At 37.9% G+C, this 25,000-nt stretch overlaps 1 protein-coding gene across 3 annotated transcripts in view; it reads right to left on the bottom strand.

The window, feature by feature from the left end:
• The window catches only part of LOC115224017, a 231,153-nt gene that overhangs the window by 96,405 nt on the left and 109,748 nt on the right, over positions 1-25,000 (bottom strand). For all 3 annotated transcript variants that reach the window (XM_036512892.1, XM_029794807.2, XM_036512894.1), the window contains exon 2: positions 24,849-24,951. The gene's annotated coding sequence lies outside the window, so the exon portion shown is untranslated. The remainder of the gene's footprint in view (positions 1-24,848; positions 24,952-25,000) is intronic.

The raw sequence follows: 25,000 nt of genomic DNA, 5'->3' as shown, positions 1-25,000 counted from the left end.
TATAACATTTTATGTAAATGTGAAAAGGATTTATTTTGGTAAAACAATTTAAAAGCAAAACAGACCTCACCACCCACCACCTAAATATAAAAAAAGTTCTCTCCATCACCAAAAAAAAAAACTAAGTCAACCTCTTTTCCTCTCTCCACTACCAAACAAAATATTTTGACTTTAAAAAAATAGACTCTATGGTTTCTTGGTATAAGTTACTACTTTCTACATACACATTCATTCAAATATACATATAGGCGTTCATGCATAGGCACTGAGAAACACAACATCACCAACATATGTAGCAAAACAATTTCAAGGAAGTGTATAAAAACTTATGGTGATGGTGGTGGTGATGCTTGTGGCATTAAATGGTGGGGATGGCAATGGTGTTGAGGGTGGTTGTGGTTGTGGTGAAGATGGTGGTGGTGGTGTGCTGGGAGTGATTGTTTATTCCAGAAGAGAACAAAAAAAATTAAAAACAATAATGGCCTTTTTAAATATAAGTTGGAAGAATAAAGAAAATGTTTATTCTTTGTAAAACAACACACATTCACAAATAAATATTCACACACACACACATTATACACATATATATACATATATACACATACATGAGGGCACACATATTCACACGTTTACTTACACACATACACACACACACAACATTCTAGCTCATGTTTATGTTGCAAGTGTAAAGAAGAAAATTCAAAAGTTGGCAAAGCTTTTTGGTGGGTTTTTATAAAAGTCTACAGAGTAGAATTATAATTGACTTGAAATAATCTTTAGAATTTAATTTCATGTTAGTAAGAGGCTGGAAAGGGTAGCTATAGTAGCTATAGGATTCTGACAAGGGAATGAAAGATGGAGAGGATATAATCCAAACAAAATGAATATCTAAAGCTTTAATAGACAACAGTTGGGGATTTTTTAATGAAGTTTTAATAATTATGGTTTTCAGGAGATATTGTGTGTGTTTGTAGGTGTGTATGTAAGGGTATACTGGGTATGACCCTAAACTGCATCTCATAGTGGGGGCCTTTGTACAGGAGTCGCAGGGTTTTAAGGAGTGTGGACCAGCGACTTAGTTACTGTTGTTCTCATGTCTACTCTGGTCTGAAATAGTAATACCTGTTAGGGTCCTAGCTATGGGTTAACTAGCATGTTCAAAACCTCTAATCCTCATTGGAACCTCCTTCTAAAAAGCCAGTAGACTGGCATTAAAAAAACAAAGCAACCTAAAGTGCAGTTGGTTTCTGGTCACCTTAACCTCTGTTGTGCCAATGGTATTATAGGCGGCGAGCTGGCAGAATCGTTAGAACGTTGGGCGAAATGCTTAGCAGTATTTCATCTGCCGTTATGTTGTGAGTTCAAATTCCGCCGAGGTCGACTTTGCCTTTCATCCTTTCGGAGTCGATAAATTAAGTACCAGTTACGCACCGGGGTTGAGAAATAGGTATTATAGCTGTTTGCAATGGAAAGTGAGTTCTGTGTAACACTTTATTTACTCAAAACAAATTCACACATAGGAAATTCTTGGACACTCCAAACATTTTGTATGGACTTACTGAGTTTAGGAAATAGTCTTAGAGTGAAGGCACATGGCTAAATGGTTAGGGTATTTAGCTTGATACCTGGTGGTATGTTGTATTCTTGAGCAAGGCACTTTATTTCACTTTGCTCTAGTCCACTCAGCTAGCAGAGGGGCCAGCCTCGAAAATCCATTTCAGCTGATCTTACTCTCAGTTTCACAAAATCTTATATGGACCCTGGTTGAGAACCACGGCTCTATATGGTCACTAAGTCTGCTAGAAATAGCAACCAAGTCTGTCAAATCACACCCTGCCATCTTAAACAGCAAACTGGATAGTGCAATCCTCAATACAATATATTTGAATACATGGTAGGATTGTCATGGTTGGAATATCTTGATCATATGTTTGCTCAATCAGGGCTGATCTGGGGCTAAAATAACATTAAAAAAATGTCCATCATCCCAGTTTAGTTGCAACTATTTCTGGAGAAGCCTAAAATATTTTAGCATTTGTAAAAACATTCTAGAGTAGGGGAAAATGTGTTTACTGATATCACCTACTTATATTTTTTAGATGAACCTACAGGGGTACCTCATTGTGGTTGAACAATCTGCTAGAAATAGCAACTAAATATCCTCAAATTACACCATTTTAAGAAAAGTAAATAAATAAAAGATACATTGAGTTATACAGTCTAGATTCAGTATACATATTATAGAATATAATATTTATGTGATGGCTATGGTTGGAATGCATTTTGATAAGGGCTTACCTAGGGTTAAACAATAACACTAAAAAAGAAAAGCAAAAGGAAGAAAATAGAAGAAAGAAAAACACACGAAAGGTCTATAATTCCAATTGGATATAACTTTTTCTGGAGAACTGTAAAGATTATTCTAGCATTTGTCAAAACATATTTTAGTGTATGACTGAAAAATTAAACTACTTATATCATCATTGCCTAAGAACACAGTAAACTATGGTAATTTAATAGAATATAGGCTTCTTTGGGATTGGAATTTGTGGTTCTGTGTTAAATGGTGTTTTAAGGTTGATACAGACTTTCCTTTCATTCTTGGAGGAAGGAAGAGGGAGATGGGTGGAGGATTATGAGCACCAAGGGAATATGTTAAAAAAGAAAAGTGAAATATTAGCATTACAAAGTAGGAGGCTCAGTTGACAGGAATATTGATTTCAAATTTTTGCACAAGGCCAGCAATTTTGGAGGGGGGGAATCAGTTGATTACACTGACTCCCTCCCAGCACTCAACTGGTACTTATTTTATTGACACTAGAAGGATGAAAGACAAAAGTGGACTTCAGCAGAATTTGAACTCAAAACAAAGAAAGATGCCACTAAGCATTTTACTTAGTGTGCTAATGATTCTGCTAGCTTGCCACCAAGATTTAGATTGATTTCAAATTTTGGCACAAGGCCAGCAGTTTCAGAGCGGGAGGTTAAGTCAATGACATCGATGACCCCCGGCTCAGTGCTCTGATACTTCTTTTATTGACCCTGGAATGATACAAGGCAAAGTGGTCCTCAGTGGAATTTGAATTCACAACAAAGACAAACATTTTGGTCAGTGTGCCAACCATTCTGCCAGATTGCTGCCATAGTTGACAGAGATATCAAAACATCCAGTTAAATACCTTACAATATCATCACTCTTTGCATTCAAGTTCAACCTCCAACTAAACCAACTCTTGACTTTCATCTCTTTAGTGTAATCACCAGTATCATTGCTGCTCCCCTCATTGTTGTCAGTCCATTTCCATACTGTAAAGGGTTGGATGGGTCATCACTGTCCAATTCAGTTCTTATTTGGAGTTCTTACTTATAGTTGTATATTTTAAGCTTAGTTTCAACAGCCTGAAACCCTTCCTATAACCAACTCCTACAGTGAACTACCATATTTTCTGGCATACAAGTTGATGTGGTATTGTCTCCAGTCACTTTAGTGATGATTGAAACGATTGAAGAAGGATGATATGGATGTCAAACTTGATGAACTGGTTGGAAGGAGGCGGCTTTAAACATCAGTAAGTGGGACTGATATGGAAAACAGAGAATTGAGAATTGTGGCATGATATGACTGCCTGTCCTACATCCTGGACATGGTGCCTAACGAAGAAGAAGAATATTAGGATGGGCATCCAGCTGCAGACACCATGCCAAAAATAGAACGTACAAGTAAGATTGATCCTCTGACTTATCAGGAAGAGCAGTAATTTTCATGGTGGCACATGCCAGATTCCAGGCTCCCACGCAGTAGGACTAAACTGAAAAGCATGTGGTTGGGAAGCAAATTTCTTAACCACATACACACACACACACACACACACAGACAGAGTTGGGAACATGAACTTTAAACATATCTGGTTATTATGACACTTGTTCTTTAAAAGGAAAATAAAAGCTGTTCTGTTTATTCCTGTCTTAAACAAAAGAAGAAAAAGAATGTTACAATTTCCTATTTCATTTCCTCTAAAAACCTCAGGAAATATATTTTTTTTCTTCTTTTGTGCATTAAAGATAAGACTGCTTCTCATTTAAATGCCGTTTTAAACCAATATAGCCACTGACTTAACTCTTTGGCTTTCAAAATGCTAAATGGTGATCATATATACCTTTTGTCTTTTACTTGTTTCAGCCATTAGACTGTGGCCATGCTGGGGCACCACCTTGAATTTTTAGTCAAATGAATCAACCCCAGTGCTTTTTTTTTTTTAAAGCCTGGTACTTATTCTATCAGTCTTTTTTGCTCAACTGCTAAGTTACAGGGATGTAAACAGACCAACACCAGTTGTCAAGAGGTGGTGGTAGACAAACACAAACATAAAGACACACACACACACATCTCTCTCTTTTTTTCTCTCTCCTTCCCTCCCTATCTCTCTCTCTATATATATCATCATCATCATCATTTAATATCTGTTGTCCATGCTGGCATGGATTGGACAGTTTGACCAAGGCTGGCAAGCTGGAAGGCTGTACCAGACTCCAGTCTGATTTGACATGGTTTCTACAGCTGGATGCCCTTCCTAACGCCAACCACTCTGAGAGTGTAGTGGGTGCTTTTACGTGTCACCGGTATGAGGGCCAGTCAGGCAGTACTGGCAATGGCCACAAAAAACCCCGATTTTTTTGTGGCCATTGCCAGTACTGCCTGACTGGCCCTCCAGTGTCACCTGCACACCGGCACAAGTGCCAGTAAGGAGACACTGGAAACAATCACGCTCGAATGGTAGATATATAAAGAATCCTAGATTGATGAAAGTAAGGAAAATCACGAGTTTCTATATGATTTTGTGTTTGAACTGTGTGAGACTGGGGAGGGAGTGGCAAGACATTGTCAAAGCAGCCTTTATGGTTAGTTTGAAGAAACAGCTCTGTGTTTGTAGTGGTTAAGTTTGCTTGTTTAAATGAGGAAAGGGTTACACCAACAGAGCCAGCCTAGAAAATAGGCTGACTCTGGTGGGCACAATTCACAAATGGATCTCAAGATCAGCCAGGGTTATAATAAGCATGTCTAGTTTAATTAGGAGAAACATGGAAAGATATACAGATAGACAAGTAAAGAGAGAGAGGGAGGAGAGAGATAGACAGATAGAGAGATGAGTAGAGAAAGAGAGAGATGGGGAGAGAGAGAGAGAGAGAGAGAGAATGTTGTTTCTAAGAATCTTTCTCTTTTCCCAACCAACATACAAACTTTTTTCTAAGACTTGATGGTGAGTTCAGTACCTCTTCTACAAAGTTAAAATTCCTTGAAAGCATCTCATTTCAAATGTGAACAATTTAATCTCAATCTTTTCTGGGATTTAAGAGTAGGATTACACAATAACTACACCTAACAGAAATAGTCACAGACAAAGCACTAGCATCCATATAAATCGCTAAAATCTAAAAAGATGGTGCTGCTCTACTTATGGCCACAGGCCAAAAGACAGAAACCAGTAAAACATAGAATTTGACAAAGAGCATACAATAATAAACATTAATATAGAATTAATATTAACTAATACCTGAGATATGCTGCCAATTTCTCAAAAAATTATGGAAATAAATAATGTCTTATCAATCAAATGTGGAAGCCTCAACATGGTCGTTCAGTCTGCTAGAGATAGTAGCCAAATTGTTCCTTATTACATTAGATAAGGAAAACATTCTTTAGATAATGTAGTCTGAAAGACCTCTAAAAATAAAATAACCCACAAGACTGCAATGATTGAAATGCCTTTGAGTATGGGTCATGCTCCAACAGAGTTGAGATGGGCTTAAGCAACACGACAGGGATACATAGACGCACTTGAGACTAGAGACACGCAAACATACTTAAGACTAACAGCATAAACATATAACAGAGGAAAAAAACTATTCCTTAAATTTGTAGTCATGCAAAGAAATATGAGACAGGACTGGTGATGCTATTTCCTAAGTCACACCATAAGAGATCATATTACAAGAGAGAGAGAGAGAGAGAGAGAGAGAGAAGGAGACAGGCAGAAAGAGAGAGAGAGAGATGTGATGTTAAGGAAGTAACAATTAAGACATTACTTTTATCCATCACTTTTTTAAAAACTGGACAGCCAGAAATTTGGTTGCCTATGGCTTGCTTTTCCTCTTTTCACGAGTGATCCGCTTTCATCTCACTGCTGCATTAGTACACTTACTTCCACATAAAAAAAAAAACAAAAAAAAAACAAGGATTGGTTGAGACCAGGACAGACATTCAGACTCACTTTGAAGTATTTCTGATTAAGTGTGTATACATCTGGCACTGGAAGTGACATGTCATGTTTAACTCTTTGGACATGGAAAGCAGATATATCTGCTCAAAGTTTTATTAACGTTAACTGCAGGAAGTTGTTTTGCTCCATGACTTTGAAGAAACAACCTCTCTAAATGCTGCAAGAAGCAGAAACACCCCCAGTGAAACTTTTTAAAAATGACAACTCTTCAGATATTCGTAATTTTTTGCATACTCTCTTTTACTCTTTTACTTGTTTCAGTCATTTGACTGCGGTCATGCTGGAGCACCGCCTTTAGTCGAGCATATCGACCCCGGGACTTATTCTTTGTAAGCCCAGTACTTATTCTATCGGTCTCTTTTGCCGAACCGCTAAGTGATGGGGTTGTAATCACACCAGCATCGGTTGTCAAGCAATGCTAGGGAGACAAACACAGACACACAAACACACACACATATACATATATATACATATATACGGCGGGCTTCTTTCAGTTTCCGTCTACCAAATCCACTCACAAGGCATTGGTCGGCCTGGGGCTATAGCAGAAGACACTTGCCCAAGATGCCACGCAGTGGGACTGAACCCGGAACTATGTGGTTGGTTAGCAAACTACTTACCACATAGCCACTCCTGCGCTTATTTAATAAAATATTTCTTTACAGAACCAGAATCAAATATTTTTAATGGTGGATATGAAAATATTTTATTAAATAAGCGCAGGAGTGGCTATGTGGTAAGTAAAAGAGAGTATGTAATGGAATCACAGAAAAAGCATCCAGTACACTTTGTGGAGTGGTTGGCATTTGGGAGGACATTTAGCTATAGAAATGAAGCCAAAACAGACAAATCAATAATTTTTGTTACAAGGTATTTAAAATACCTGTATTTGTCTATGTTGTTCAAAAACATGCCACTGGCCACTTCAAGCTATTTCTTTTAGCTCATTTGTGTGTGTGTGTGTGTGTGTGTGTGTGCATGTGTGTATAACAACGTATTTTGAAAATGGTGAATAGCGTTTATTTTTTTAAACACTCCTTGGTGCCATGCAAAAGGCACTGGAGCTAGTGACATGTAAAAAGCACCCAGTACACTCAGTAGAGTGGTTGGCATTAAGAAGGACATGCAGTTATAGAAATCAAGCTAAAACAGACAATGGAATCTGGTGCAGCCCTTGGCCTTGCCAGGGCCTATCGAGCCATCCAACCCATGTAAGCATGGAAAATGAAAGTATGATGATGATGATTTTATTAAAAGGCACTTTATCTCACAGAGCTCCGAGTTCCTCTGCAGTCATTTTGAGAAACCTTGGACTTGGAGAATAGCAGAATAGAATAATTTAGGATAATGTATGGATTTTTAAGATAAGAGAATGGTAGAATAGAATGTTATAGGCTTTTAGGATATATGAATGATAAGGAGTTTGATTATAAACTTCAGCTCAGTGTAGATTGCTTGTATGTGAACTAAATAGCATTGAATGCCTGAATAGGAAAATTACATAAAATAGGAGAACAGACTGTGTGTCCCATTGCACTGCAATCGTTGCTGTTCAGAAAATAGTTAATATAGGAATAACTGAATTGCAGAATAGAAAAAAAAATATACAAGAATGAGTTAGTGACCTTTTTAACAAAATAGGAATAGTTGAATAAGAGAATGTCAGAAGAGAATAAAAGAATGGGTTAGGGGCAATTTGTATAAAATTGTATGGATTGCTGCCAGAGTTGAACAGATAGCAATGTGGAGAAAACTGAATAGGAGAATGACAGAACAGAATATAATAGAAAAACAGATTGACAAATTTATCTGATTACTGATCACTGCCCTGGAGTCAAAGAATTTCTGAGGAGTCTGGGTGTTGGCTAAACTATGTTGCACCACCTGCATTCCATCTCTGATTACTCTTCCTTTATCAGGGAGAGGGGGAGAAGGGGGAAGATTGGGAGAGAGAGAGAGGAGGAGAAAGAGGGGAGAGAGAGAGAAAGAGAAGAGGACTATTACATTATATTATCTTTAGTTATCATTTCCATTTTCAGTGCCAAGACTGAAGAATTCTCAGGATTTAACTTTCAGCAACCATTGTTATCTTATCTCATTCACAGAGACTATACCCCCAGTCCTAGTATGGCTGGGTTAATGTAAGCAGTGGATGATGATGGGCGGGCGGGTGGGTGGGTGGAACAGGACAGAATATTGTTTAGCAGGAGAGAGAGTCACGAGATGTCAGTGGTGGTGGAGTGGAACAGAAAATCTCATAACATGTGTACTTGTATGGCTGTGTACATGTGCACGTATATGCATACGTGGTAGGTTTCTACCTAGAAGGACTTGAAGTGGGGGTTGAATCTATTCAACTCGTTAGCATTCAGATTACCCTCTCAAATGTAATGCTTATTTATTCACATCATTTTGAATTAATCATGCATTATTTCATAGCTAAGAGATTTTCATGATGTGATAGCTTATTTTTAGAATGACATTGTAGGATAGGTGTGAGAAGTGGAGGTGCATGGCTTAGTGCTTAGGGTGTCAGATTCATGATTGTAAGATTGTGGTTTTGATTCCTGGACTGGGTGACACATTGTGTTCTTACTTCTTTGTTGCCCACAAGGAGCTAAACATAGAGGGAACAAACAAAGACAGACAAAGGGATTAAGTCGATTACATCGACCCCAATGCGTAACTAGTACTTAATATATCGACCCCGAAAGGATGAAATGCAAAGTCAACCTCGGCGGAATTTGAACTCAGAAAGTAACAGCAGACAAAATACTGCCAAGCATTTGGCCCGGTGTGCTAATGTTTTTGCCAGCTCATCGCCTTGTGTTCTTGAGCAAGACACTTCATTTCACATTGCTCCAGTCCATTCAGCTGGCAAAAATGAATAATCCTGCGATGGACTGGTGTCCCATCCAGGTGGGGAATATATACACCACAAAACCAGGAAACTGGCCCTTTTGAGCCAGTATGATTCAAGAAGATAATTTTATAGGTGTGAGAAGCCAGATCTGGTCAGCTTTAACATAAAACTGGTTGAATATTTAAACTGGATATGGCTGGCTTAAATCCTAAAGGATTAAAGCATGGAGTATAAGGGTGTTTGTACAACTACCTTTTGTCCAGACATTTAAGATGTGTGTGTGATTTACTCTTTTACTCTTTTACTTGTTTCAGTCATTTGACTGCGGCCATGCTGGAGCACCGCCTTTAGTCGATCAAATTGACCCCGGAACTTATTCTTTGTAAGCCCAGTACTTATTCTATTGGTCTCTTTTGCCGAACCGCTAAGTGGCGGGGACGTAGACACACCAGCATCGGTTGTCAAGCAATGCTAGGGGGACAAACACAGACACACAAACACACACACACACACACATATATATACATATATACATATATACGACAGGCTTCTTTCAGTTTCCGTCTACCAAATCCACTCACAAGGCATTGGTCGGCCCGGGGCTAAAGCAGAAGACACTTGCCCAAGATGCCACGCAGTGGGACTGAACCCGCAACCATGTGGTTGGTTAGCAAGCTACTTACCACACAGCCACTTCTGCGCCTATGATTGTTCAGTTCTTTGGATGATTTCAATTATTGGTTTGTGGTGATGATGGAAAACAACTTCTGAGGGATTTTTAGTTGATCATATTGGCCCCAGTATTAATTCCAGTCTGGTACTTATCTCTTCATGTTATTTACCGAATCACCAAGTTATGTTTTCTGATTTGAAAGTAAACAACTCGCCACTCTTGTTTACATCAGTAAATATAATCATATAAACATATGCAAAGGACTTTAATAGCCTGTCTTCTGAATCCTTCCTATATGAGGCTATGTATCACCATTTATTTATTTATTTATTTATGTGCCCTTTTCAAGCCTAGCCAGGTTCATGGGCCTGGTTTCCTGGTTTCTGTGGCGTATGTGTTCCCCCCAGCTGGACGGGACGCCAGTTCATAACAGCGTTACCCAAGAAACAGGAAGAAAGAGTGAGAGAAAGCTGGGGCGAAAGAGTACAACAGGGGTCGCCACCACCCCTTACCGGAGCCTCGTGGAGCTTTAGGTATTTTCGCTCAATAAACATACACAACACCCAGTCTGGAAATCGAAGCTGTGATTCTCTGACTGCGAGTCCACTGCCCTAACCACTGGGCCATTGCACCTCCACATATATCACCATAGAGAAACAAAATAAATAGATCACTAACATCAGTGACCTTGGCTGAATCACTCACATCTATGCTCATGTCAAAGATATTTTTAGAATTCTATTTAGAAGACGGTATTTCCAATACTGAGAGTCAGTGGAACTGCATCAGTGACCAGGTCACAGTTGACACAACAAACATTTTGACATCAAATAATAATCTGAAAGCTAAAGGATTAAACATTTATTCTGTCAAATGTAATGCTTATTTATTTGCATAGTTTTGAATTAAACATGCATTATCTTTTTGTATTATCTTTTTGTATCTTTTTTATGACATGCTTATTTACTTTTAGTATGACATTGTAGGGTAGGTGTGAGAGGCTGAATATGGTAGAATATTTGGCCCGGATATGGCCAGTTTAAATGCTGAAGGGTTAAGTGAAGTTAACAGTCTTTATGTGTTTTTTAGATTGGCTAACAATAACATGTCCTCAACACTGCAATTGTTTTACTTTCAACATACTGTCTCATATCAAATTACTTGCCTGGCAAATACAACTTTGAAATTTCTAATACTCTCCTCTACTTATAAGAATTTCAATAAAAATCTTCAATAAAAAAAAAAACACTACTTATGCTTTATGTTGCTCCACTTCCTAACCTTACTGAAGCTAATTAGGGATGATAGTTCGTCTTTAAGGGATGAATTATTAAGGCATGAGCTTATATGCAGGGGGAACATTTAAGTACCATATGTTCTGGCATACAAATAGACACAGTATTGTAGTATAAACATTCAAACACCATCACTGTCTTTCTAAATCCTGTTGCAAAATTTCACATGGAATTTTTGGTCCTCCAAAGCCATCTTGGTGTATAAGTCAACCTACCTTTTTTTGGTGCTAAATTTTGGTCAGAAAAATTTGACTTGTAATTTGGGAAACATGGTAGTTGACTGTAAATGTGTCTCTGTTAGTCTCAACAATACAAACTCAATTGTTCGATCAACTGTTGTTATATTTGGCCACCTGCAAACTGCATCATCTTATCACTTGGCTCTCCTTGATCGGGTTCATAAGTGAGTCTCTCATTTGATTATTCCCTCTCATCCATCATCCCTGCAATCCTTGTCGCATCAATGTAACATCACCAGTCTTAGTTTTTTGTTATTACCACAGGAAGTGCTCTGATGAACTTTGTCTCTTAGTTCCAAGATCACTTTGTGCTATCAGGCCTGACTCAAAGCTCACAGTATCTTCATCCAAATGCTGTTGTGCATTCACAAATTAAAAAGTCTTTCTATGGTTGTAGCTTTTTTCTTCCTTGAACTGCCAGACATTGGAATACTCATCCATTTCATTGTTTCCCTCCTCTTATGACTTGAACTCTTTCAAGTCTCAAGTAAATTCATTCCTTTCATCTTAATTTCTTCTTCTTCATAGTCCCTTACACTAGGTGGCTTCTCATCTTGTTTGGGAGTTTCTTACAAAAACAAAAAAAAGAGAAAAAAAAAACAAACCACCTACTCAGTGAACTTGGGTATAAGTGATTGAGTATTCCACAGACATGGGCAACTTTAACAATTCTCAAGTGAAATTATCATTACAAAACTGGACTTTGAATTCTATGAACAATTCCTTCAAGAGGTTTCAATGCAGTTTCTATCTTCCCAGTTTCACTTACATGACTTCAGTTTACCTAAGTCTATGTTGAAAGAAATCTGCCTAAGATGCCAAGCATTAAGATTGAACCTGAAACCTCATGATTATGCATTAAAACTGCAAGACCTTTCACTTATGAACTCAGAATTTGTGACTGGGCAGAGTGCTGGGTCAACTTCAGAAGCTGTAGTTGGCATTGATATGTTGTGAAAAGCATTGATATCTTGTGAAAACAATGCACGCACGTGTGTGTGTGTGTGTGTGTATGTGAGTATAGTGTGATGGCATGCATATCTATGTATATAAATGCATGATATTGTGTAGGGGTTTAAGTGTATACGGCATGAAAAGCTCTGTGTGTGTGTTTGTGTTTGGGGTAGGGCTGTGTGTATTTGTTGATATAAATAAGAGCTTAAGTATAAGCACATGGACATGTAATGACATATTTATCTTTTTTATACAAAAGTGTGTAGGAGGCAAAGAGCCACAAACAAGCTTACACAAAAGCAGATTTAAGGAGTAAAGGGGTAAGCTGCACTATGTATGTATGAGCAGAAATAATTTCAACCCTCACGTAATACCACCACCACCACCACCATCCCTCTACCTCCACCACCATCATCTCTACTGCCTTATCATTTACTGTATTTAGAATGCAGCAACACAGGTTCATTATGTGGTGGTGGTGGAGCAGAGTGGTAGACAGAATAAAGTTAACATAATGACATGTTGTGCATATTACTATGCAAACGTATAGCAATTTCTGATTATACATCTAACAATCATAGTAAAAACTGCTTTGCTGAGGAGATCTAATACCATTGGAACAAACCCAGAGTATTGACCTAATCTACGAGAGTTCATGTTAATTCCTCCTATTACCAATTTTAATTAATAGTGATTTCAGTGTAATTGACCTGTTTGAAATTTACCAAGATTTATAGTAATCGCTTCTGTCTGTCTTGGGTAGATTTAAGCATTGATCCAATCTTTGAATTGGATTGGATTACCTATGTTCAGTCCACTGCAGGACAAAGGCCTCAGCGTGTTATGTTCTCTCTACCAACCATTTTCTCTCTAAAATTTCAGGCCTTCTGCCTATAGTAGAAAGGATTATTATTATTATTAAGTTGGTAAGCTGGCAGAATCATTACCGCACCGGACAAAATGCTTAGCGGAATTTCATCCACATGCCACTGAGGTCAACTTTGCCTTTCATCCTAAGTACCAACTGAATCTTGGGGTTGATGTAATCGACTTACCCCCTCCCCACAATTGCTAGCCTAGTGCCAAAACTCGAAATCAACATTATTATTATTATTATTATTATTATGAAAGCAGCGAACTGGCAGAGTTGTTAGCATGCCACTTACCAACCACATGGTTCTGGGTCTAGTCCCACTGCATGGCACCTTGAGCAAGTGTCTTCTACTATAGCCTCAGGCCAACCAAAGCCTTGTGAGTAGATTTGGTAGACGGAAACTGAAAGAAGCCTGTTGTGTATATATATATATATATTATATATATATATATATATATATATATGTATGTGTGTGTATATGTCTGTGCATCTGTGTTTGACCCCCCTCCCCAATATCGCTTGGCAACAAATGGTGGTGTGTTTATGTCCCCATAACTTAGCAGTTCAGCAAAAGAGACCAATAGAATAAATACTAGGCTTACAAAGAATAAGTCCTGGGGTCGATTTGCTCGACTAAAGGCGGTGCTGCAGCATGGCCGCAGTCAAATGACTGAAACAAGTAAAAGAATAAAAGATTAAGTTCAAATTCCACCAAGGTCGAATTTGTTTTTCATACTTTTGGGGTTTCTAAAAGAAGTACCAGTTGAATACTGGGGTTGATGTAATTGACTTAATCCCTCCCTTGAAATTTCTGACCTTATGCCAAAACTTGAAATCAAAGTGTTGAACTGGTAGAATTGTTAGCACACTGGGAATAATGCTTAGCGGCATTTCTTTCGATTTTATGTTCTAAGTGTGAATGCTGCCAGGGTCTACTTTGCCTTTCATCCTTTCAGGGTCGATAAAATAAGTACCAGTCAAACATGGAGGTTGATGTAATTGACTCACGCTCTCTTCCAAAATTGCTGGCCTTGTGCCAAAATTTGAAAGCAATATCATTATTATTATTATTTGTAAAAAGGGAAAAGAAACAAAATGAATAATACACAGAAATAGAGAAACAGAGAACTTGAACTGGAATATCCTGTGTTCTTTTTTCTAGATGCAGGATATTCCAGTTCAAATTCTGAATTTCGGTATTTCTATTTTCATTTTCTTTCTTTTTCCTTGTTGCTGGTTATAAAAAAGTGAAACTTGATAACATCATTTTTGTCAAGAAAGGCATGCAGGATATTCCAGTCTTAATAATAATAATAATAATTATGACTGTTATTATTATTATTATAATTAAGAAGGCAGTGAAATGGTTGAATCATTAGCATGCTGGGTAAAATGCTTAGTGGTATTTCGCCTTTTGCCCATCACTACATTCTGAGTTCAAATTCCGCCGAGGTTGACTGAGCTTGTCATCCTTTCAGGGTTGAATAAATTGGTACCAGTTACTGGGGTCAATGTAATCAACTTACCCCTCCCACAAATTTCAGACCTTGTGCCTATAGTAGAAAGTATTATTATTATTATTATTATTAAGGCAGCAAGCTGGCAGAATTAGTAGTGCCCTGGACAAAATGCTTAGCAGCATTTTGTCCATCTTTATGTTCTGAGTTCAAATTCTACCGAGGTCGACTTTTGCCTTTCATCCATTTGGGGGTTGATGAAATAAGTACTAGTCGAGTACCAGGTTGATGTAATTGACTAGCTCTCTTCCCCAAAATTTCAGGCCTTGTGCCTTTAGTAGAAAGAATTCTTCTTCTTATTATTATTATTATTAAGGCCGTAAGCTGGCAGGATCGTTAGCATGTCACACAAAATGCTTAGTGACATCTCATCCATCTTCATGTTCTCAGTCTAATTCTGTCAAGGTTGACTTTACCTTTTATCCCTTTGGATTCGATAAAATAAATACCAGCTGAACGCTGGGGATCAATGTAATCAACTTACCTTACTAGTTATAGCAGCTGGGTTCCACAAACCACAACCTTTCTGTCTTGAACTAGGAACAGCCTATTTGATAATGCATTCCCAGATATACAAAATGATGTGTGGATGGTCACAATTAGTCTTTGCTCAGATTTTCTCAATTACAGCAGATCTGTGACTAACCAACCACAAATCTACTACACCACATCCACTCCTAGCATTTATGAATGAGTAAAAATGATACATTATTACATCCTCTCATTAACTGACATTTGATAGCTTCAGACCATAGCCTCACATTCTTCACATTCCCAAAACTGCATCACAGGGGTTGGGTTTCCTCTTCAGAGACACTTTATCCTTGAATACCTTAGCTAACCCTTCGCAAGGGTCAGATACACCATATGCAAGAGAGACAAGAAAGACACTCCCTTCTGTGATAATACACCTACCCTTAAACACAGTTTACATACAAGAATGGTCTCTTTCTCTCTACCAATTTAACTCTCTTTTTCTCACAAAAAACTCCATTGTGTTGTTTCTCCTTCATTCATCTCTTCTTATTCTAGTAACAACACTCTCTGTATCTCTTAACTTGCTATCTGTACATTGCTCCTGAGTAAACAAATTCTATATACAAGCCTCTTCCAGCCATCCTCAATCAGCTCCTGATGCACCCTACCTCTCAAACACAGTACCCTTGCACCCTTGTACCCCTGTACTAAAAATCCTTCCTCTCACCCATGAAATTATACCATCCCTTGTAAACTTCCTTTCTAAACACTTCCCTGTCATGTAACACAATCATTATTTTTAGCTTTGGAAACTGGATTCAAACAAACTAGATCTCAAAGGCCAGGTAAGTACAATTATTCCTAAAAACCCTTTTTATAATATTGGCCAAAGTAAATGAATAAAAAGGTCAGTATGCAACTGATAATTTTCATCATCATTATTTAATGTCTATTTTCCATGCTGGCCTTGGTTGGATGGTTGGACAGGAGCTGGCAAGCCAGAGGGCTGCATCAGACTCTAATCATCTGCTTTGGCATGATTTTTACAGCTGGATGCCCTTCCTAGTGCCAATCACTTTTCAGAGTAATGAGTGCTTTTTTCTTGGCACCAGTAAATGCAAGTGGCTTAGTGGTCGAGGTATTCAGCTCATGATCGTAAGGACATAAGTTCAATTCCTCGCAATGTATTGTGTCCTTCAGCAAGACACTTTATTTCACATTGTTGCAGTCCACTCAGCTTGCAAAAATGAGTAGTACCTGTAATTCCAAGGGCCAGCCTTGTTACATCCTGTGAACTATGTTAAGGATTTAAAGATAGACATGTCTGTTGAGTGCTCAGCCACATGCCCATTAATTTCCAGAGCAGGCTGTTCCATTGATCAAATCAACTGGAACCCTCATTATAAGTGACCAAAGCGTCAGATTTTCACTTGGCACCAGCATGAGTGTTTTTCACATAGAACTATTGGTAAAAAAAAAAAAGATTTTTTGTTTTTCTTTTATAAAATTCAGCTAGGGTGCACAGTAAACATATTGTGAGCCAGATGCAGCCTATGAGCTGTATGTCTGATACCCAAAAATTTACAATCTCATCTACAACAGGCCCTCTTCCAAAAGCTGACCTGCTGCAACAAATCAAGCTGATTATTATTATTGACCCCAGCACTGGAGGACCTGCAAAGAACATTGGCAGTGTTCCTTCTTCTTGATGAAACCTTCAAATGCATGCAATAAAAAATAAAAAGCTGAACACTATGCCCATCTCTAATCTAAAGGTATGCGAATAGGCTACAGGTATTGCATCCTCTTACCCAAGCGAAATATAAGCCTGAAGAGTCTCATATTATATGCATGCATGCAGACGCACACATTTCCTTATATAACAAAACAAGGTAACACGTATATATTCAGGCAATGTATGAGAGAGAGAGAGAGGAGGAGAGAAAGATAGGGGAGTGAAAGAGAAAGGGAGAGAGAAAGACAGAAAGAAAGGAAAAGAGACAGACAGACAGAGAAATGGAAGACAGAAAGAGAGTGGGCGAGAGTTGGTGAAATTTTCCTCACAGAAATTTCTTAGGTCTTTTGCACCATAGAAACAAAAAACAAAACAAAAAGGTCAGCAATAACAAAGTATTCCACACACACACACATACAGCTGCAAACATACATATACATGCAGCCATAAATATACACATACACAAAAACTGCCCATATCAGATGCAGAGCAAGAGTGTCAACATGCGCACATAAGAGATAAAGTTACATATAATTAGTCAGTATTTGGATGTGGCTGGCTCTATGTCGTACTTCAAAGGAGAAATTTTATCTATTTATCTAAGCACACAAATACATAGAAACGGACCAACATGCATACACTCTATACCAAATACTTAAGCAATAATCATGGTAAGTTGAAACTTTCAGACTCAAGAAAAACAACCCATTTAACACTTAATTCTTCAAATTCAGTCTAACGTGTATTGTTATTGCTATAACAATATGCGTTAGACTACCATATTGTTATTGCTAAACAGTTGCTGCAATGCTAACTTTCTTTAACCCTTTACCATTTCAAACAGCCATATCCAGCCAAAATATTCTGATTCTTCTATGTTCAAACTGGCCAGATCCAACAACTCACACCTACCTGAAAATGTCATTCTAAAAAAAACAAAACAATTGCATCGTCAAAATCTCGAAGCCATAAGATAATGCATGATTAATTCAAAACAATTATCATTATCATCATTTAACTTTTGTTGTCCATGCTGGCATGGGTTGGACAGTTTGACTAGGGTGGCACACTGGAAGGCTGTGCCAAGCTCCAGTCTGACTTGGCATGGTTTTCTATGATTGGATGCCCTTCCTAATGCCAACCATAATGGGTGCTTTTACGTGCCACTGGCTTGGGTTCCAGCTGTGTGACACCGGTATCTACCACAATTGTGATTTTGCTTGGCTTGATGGGAATTCTCAAGCACGACATAACGCCAAAGGTCTTGGTCATTGCCTTGAGGCCCAACACTTGAAAGGAATTTGACCACTTTGCCTCTATGAGGCCCAATGCTCAAAAGGAACTCAGCCACTTTGCCTCCAGGGTTACAGAGGAACTGGCTTTCTTAAAGATGAATTTAAAGATAGAGAAATACACATAGGCACAAGCATGGCTGTGTAATAAGAAACTTGCTTCCCGACCACATAGTTGTGGGTTCAATCCTTGTGTGGCACCTAGGACAAGTATTTTCTACTATAGCATTGGGGCTGACCAAGGCTTTGTGAGTGGATTTGGTAGACAGAAACTGAAAGAAGCCCATTGTATGTATATATATATATATATATATATATATATATATACACACATACACACACACACACATATATATACTTATATATGTGTATCTATGTGTGAGTATTTGTGTGTATTTGTCCCCTCATCACCACTTGACAACTGGTGCTGGTGTGTTTACATCCCCATAACCTAGCAGTTCAGCAAAAGAGACTGATAGAGTAGGTACTAGGCTTAAAAAATAAGTCCTAGGGTTGATTTGTTTGACTAAAATCTTTCAAGGCAGTGATCTAGCATGGCCGCAGTCAAATGACCGAAACAAATGAAAGAATAAAAGAATATAAAAGCACATATGATCATGGAATATGTATGAATCTTCTGCTTTAATTCTAACTTTGTTTCAGTCAATGGACTGCAGCCATTTCAGGGAAACCACCCTGAAGAGTTTGGTCAAATGAATTGAATCCTGGATTTATTTTTTTTAAAGCCTGGTACTTATTCCATCAATCACTTTTACTGGACCTCTAAGTTACATGGATGTAAACAAGCCAACACTGAATGTCAAGTGGTGGTCATGGGAAGGACAAACACAAAGACACCTACACATAGATAGATAAATAATGTGCTTCTTTCAGTTTCCATCTACCAAATCCACTCACAAGGCTTTGGTCAGCCTAGGGCTACAGTAGAAGATACTTGTCCAAGCTGCCAAGCAGTGGGACTGAACTCAAAACCAAGTGGTTGAGAAGCAAACTGTTTACCACACAACCATACCAGCACACAATGTTAATTTTCTATGATAAAGATTTGTTACTTCTTAAAGATGGGGTGAATTCAAAGATAGAGAAATACACAAATAAAAGCAACATGTATAAATATTTCATTCTATGTTTCACTTAGTTTTAGTTATTGGACTACAGCCATGTTAGGGCACCATCTTGAGGGGTTTACTTGAATAAATAAACCCTAGTACTTATTTTTAAGTCTAGTTCTTATTCTACCTGCGTCTTTTACTGAATTGCTTAGTTATAGGAATGTAAACAAACAACAGCAGATGTCAAGAGGTGATGGTAAGAGAGGGAGAAGCACAAGCACAAAAACAGACTTATACATATGTTACACAGTTTCTTGTTTCTTTATTGCCCACAAGGGGCTACACACAGATGGGACAAACAAGGACAGACAAATGGATTAAGTCGATTATATCGACCCCAGTGCGTAACTGGTACTTATTTAATCAACCCCAAAAGGATGAAAGGCAAAATCGACCTCGGCGGAATTTGAACTCAAAACATAGCAGCAGATGAAATGCCACTAAGCATTTCGCCTGGCATGTTAACATTTCTGCCACACAGTTTCTTATTTCTTTACTGTCCACAAGGGGCTAAACACAGAAGGGACAAACGGATTAAGTTGATTATATAGACCTCAGTGCAAAACTGGTACTTATTTAATCAACCCCAAAAGGATGAAAGGCAAAGTTGACCTCGGCAGAATTTGAACTCAGAACGTAGCGGCAGATAAAATACTGCTAAGCATTTCACCCGGCACGCTAACGTTTCTGCCACAGTTTCTACCTACCAAATTCACTCACAAGGCATTGGGTATTCTGAGGCTAAAGTAGAAAATACTTGCTCTAGGTAATGCATATTTATTCACATTGTTTTGTAGTAATCATGCATTATCTCATACCTTTGAGATTTTGATGATGGCATACTTTTAAAATAACATTGTAGGGTAGGTGTGAGAGGCCAAATCCAACCAATTTGAACATATAACAGGTAGAATATTTGGGCTGGAAATGGGTAACTTAACCCCTTAGCATTCAGATTTCTTTGTCAAATGTAATGCTTTTTTTATTCACATTATTTTGAATTAATCATGCATTATCTCATAGCTTTGATATTTCAATGATGTGATTGTTTATTTTTAGAATGACATTGTAGGATAGGTGTGAGAAGCCAGATTTGGCCAGTTTGAACACAAAAGGAGTGGAATATTTTGGCTGGATATGGACGTTTAAAATGCCAAAGAATTAATAACATTCTATGGAGTTGAATCTGTCTTGTAAATGACTTGATCTGAGAATGCATGTTGAAACTGAAGCAATGAAATTGTTGAAAAATTTATTTAATGACACTACGCAAACCTGTTAAATCCACTTTAAATTAAATTTATTTCATGAAATGTCAAAATTTTTGTCACACAACTGTAAATGAATCACTGACACATTTCCTTTATAAATCTATGTCAATGACCGGGTTGCGGTTGTGTTGCGGAAATTTTGATGCCTCGCATAATAGATTAAATTCTTTAGTTAATTTAACAGCTTTCAGTATTACTAAATTGCTCTTCCATGAAACAATAACACGAAAAATAAATAATTTTCCTGCTTATTCTCTTTCTCAGAAAGAAAGCGACGATAGAGATAAAAGTTGCTTCTGGAAATTAATTAGAATAAGCATCCCATGTTTTAAAACAAAAAGTTTTTTATGTTTAACCTGTTTGTTGTATTGTGCACTTGATTTCTTGGCTGTAGCTAAAGGTTATTCATTTCTTTAAAAAAATTTTTGCTGAAGTGAAAACAAATATCAACTCTAAGTTAAATACCAGTTCTACTTCTCTTGAATTATGTTTGGGAAGATAAGATATAACAAAGAGTTACATACATAGATGTGTACACACACACACACACACACACACACACACACACACACACACATACTTGTATGCATGCACCTCCTGTAGTCTGTGCATGCCTTATGTTGTGTTGAGTGTACATCATAATTTAACATCTGTTTTCCATGCTGGTATGAGTTGGACTGTGGAGGCGTAATGGCCCAGTGGTTAGGGTAGTGGACTCGCAGTTGGAGGATCACTGTTTCGATTCCCAGACTGGGCGTTGTGTGTGTGTTTATTGAGCGAAAACACCTAAAGCTCCATGAGGCTCTGGCAGGGGGTGGTTGCGACCCCTGTCGTACTCTTTTGCCCCAACTTTCTCTCACACTTTCTTCCTGTTTCTGAGTAATGCTGTGATGTACTGGCATCCCTTCCAGCTGGGGGGGGGGAGGGGAGAAACACATATGCCATAGAAACTGGGAAACCGGGCCCATAAGCCTGGCTAGGCTTGAAAAGGGCACATAAATAAATAAAAAAGTAAATGAGTTGGACTAACTGAAGGGCTGTTTAGGCTCCATGACTGTTTTGGCATGGTTTTCAATGGCTGGATGCCCTTCCTAATACCAACCACTTCATTCTTTTCTGTATGGTACCAGCACTTACAAGCCCTCATGCTCAGCTGGAGAGGGTTGCAAGGGACAAGCCTGTATGTGAGGGCAACCACACTTTTACTTAGCTTGACATGCCTTTTCAAGCACAGCACACCACCAGGAGTCTTGGTCCCCTGTCATCTCCTCAGTGAGTCCCAACATTTGTAGATCCTTTCTCACTACTTTGTCTCATGTCTTCCTAGGTTTACCCCTTCCACATGTCCCCTCAACAATTAGAAATTAGCACATCTTGGTGCAACTGTCCTTATTCATATGCATTACATGGTCATACCAGTGCAGTCTTCTCTCTTGCACACTACATCTGATGTTATGTATATCCAATTTTTCTCTCAAATCTCTTACACCCTGTCGTATATACACACTGACACTATCCATCCAGTGAAGAATCATATGTACTAAAAACAGTTAGTTTACAAAGTGTATTAGATAAGAATGCAAATATTTGTGGAGCTAAGATACAACCGAAAAGAATTAACAATAAATCAGTTGGTAAAACATTGCAAAATTGGTGTCCTCCAATTTCAGGTTCCAAATCTGCAACATGACACTTAACATTCCAAAAAAATTGGTAAGAAGAAACTATCCACACATGTTTACAGATATACTTCAAAGGTTGGTTGTTAAATAAATGCAAATCACAAGCTAAATCTATCAAAACTGCCAGTTAGACTCCACTCAAACTGTCACTTCTTACAGATAGACTTACTTCCAATCAGTTGGGTTTCACAAATCGTATTTCAGTTATTCTTTTTTTCTTTCTGATTTTTTTTTTCTCTGCTTATTTATTTATGTTTATTCTATCAAACTGCATAGCACAGATGGTAGAGAGTAGGGCTAGATACTCTATAATATTGAATGTGGTATCTAATGTTTCCAAATTCTAGATATTAATACTAAGGTCAATCAAATATATACTGCTTATTTTAGTTCGCATCTCATGATGAATGGGTATAGCCTTACAGATTTATTAGCTGTTGTGCTTGCTCCATCAAGTTTCTTTGTGCTTACTCCACAACTTATTTTCAAAGCAGATGATATCCCTGAGTCATTTCTCTTGAGCTTTATGCTGTATTGCCCTTGCAGCCTATACACAGTCACTCTACAAAATATATCAAATATTTTATACACAGCAAGGAATTTATTGATGATGGAAAACACCACATCTATGTATACAATATTTCTATGGAATTAAAAGCAGAGAATAGCAGGACACATTAGGGTTTAATCGTTCCATAGGGATTTCATCAATGATCTAGCCACCAAGAAAGGATCACATATGCAAACTGGTCCATTCTCTTTACTTAAGTGTCAAATAACGATTTCAAATTTTGGCACAAGGCCAGCAGTCTTGGAGGGAGGAATGGAATTAGCCAATTACATTGACCCCAGTGTTCTACTGGTACTTATTTTATTGACCCCAAAGGGATGAAAGACACAGTTGACCTTGGCAGAATTTGAACTCAGAACATGAAGATGGATGAAATGCCACTAGGCATTTTGCCCAGTGTGCTAACAATTCTGTTAACTTGCCACCTTACCTAAGTACCTAATAATAATAGTGGGTTTATAAACAATATGTTTTTCCGTGCCAGTGGCACATAAAAAGCACCAACCGATCGTGCCCGTTGCCAGCCTTCCCTGGCACCTGTGCCGGTGGCACGTAAAAAGCACCCACTACACTCATGAAGTGGTTGGCGTTAGAAAGGGCATCCAGCTGTAGAAACACTGCTACATCAGACTGGGGCCTGGTGCAGCCTCCTGGCTTCCCAGACCCTGGTCAAACCGTCCAACCCATGTTAGCATGGAAAGCGGACGCTAAACGATGATGATGATGTTTGTTGACAATAAAAGAAGGTGAGGGTCTACAGTTGATGATGAAGTCCCAATCCAAGAACAGAACACGGCATGTACTGCTCTTCCCAGCTTTTGAATGTGTGTGTTTATGTATATATTTTTTTGGTGTATTTTGGGAAAAAACCCACATAACACCCCTATGCTGTTGTGTGCAGGGTGTTTCTAGGTATGGGTATATATGCAGGACTCCTCTTTGCATAGGATAACTATGATGATAATAATAATATAACACACACACACACATACATACATATATACTGTGATGTTTAGTCCTAAGTCAGCAACAGCTGAGTAGACGTATAATGAAGGACAGTCCAACCATGATTGTTCCAACTTTTTTGGGGTAGGGGTATAGCATTTTTTAAGACAACAGTATAGAATCTGTTCTCCAAGGTTTTTGGGTGTAATTTAAGGAAGATGTGGCTGCCACTTTCATCAAATCTCTTTCAAATTACATGACACCAAAATGAAGAACATGATTCTAACAGCTTGGGAAAACAATGATGGTTCCATCATTGGCTCATAAAGTTATTCAGCAGACTTACACCGCTGGGTCTACAACTTAAATGCATCAAGGCATTTACACACTAACTGAAACATATAACAAATATTGTTGTGTCTTGGGAGGGTCGTTATGTTAATAATAATAATAATAAACATACACACTGGTTTGATCTCACTTCTTTATTATTAGTCATTTGGATAAAAATCAGTTGTTTGTTTGTCAAAGTCCTTTTGTTGCTATTTGTAACCTCATCAATGACATACTCACTCTTTTCAAGGTCTGACTCTTCAAGACTTGACCTTGACAAACAAACGACCAGTTGATTGCTTAACCACCATTTCAACAAACGAATGATTAGTTAGTTGGTTAGATATTTAACCAATTAACTAACACTAAAGTGCAATCGAACCAGTGTGTGTGTCTTATTATTGTTGGTGCAATGACCGTTCCAAGACACAAGATTTATTTCAACACACAAATTTACATCAAGAATCTTGCGAAAATACATAAATTAATATACCGAATACAACTATATAAATCATGAAAAGGGGTTAGGAGAAAAAGAGGGGGAAAGTGAACCTGTTGTTAAAGAGGTTGCTAGTACAGTATTAGAAGAAACAAAAAGAGGATGCAATTGGAATATTTTAAAAAGCAAACAAGAAATAAAAAAAGACAAAAATAACAACATCCCCAAATTACACCCTTCCTTGACTCAATACAAATTAAATCTTAATGTTAATTACCTTTGATTTTTAACTGTTGCATGTAATTCTCCTATATTGTACACCTCAATTCACAACTCTAGATGAAGGTAACAGCTGTACTGTGTAATGTTGGAATCCAGGCCTGCAAGAGTAAAAACAATAATAATCAAACATTAGTAATAATAAATAAT

Source organism: Octopus sinensis, linkage group LG24, assembly GCF_006345805.1.
Source record: "Octopus sinensis linkage group LG24, ASM634580v1, whole genome shotgun sequence".
In the NCBI taxonomy this organism is placed as follows: domain Eukaryota; kingdom Metazoa; phylum Mollusca; class Cephalopoda; order Octopoda; family Octopodidae; genus Octopus; species Octopus sinensis.
This window is presented reverse-complemented; position numbering and strand designations above follow the sequence as displayed.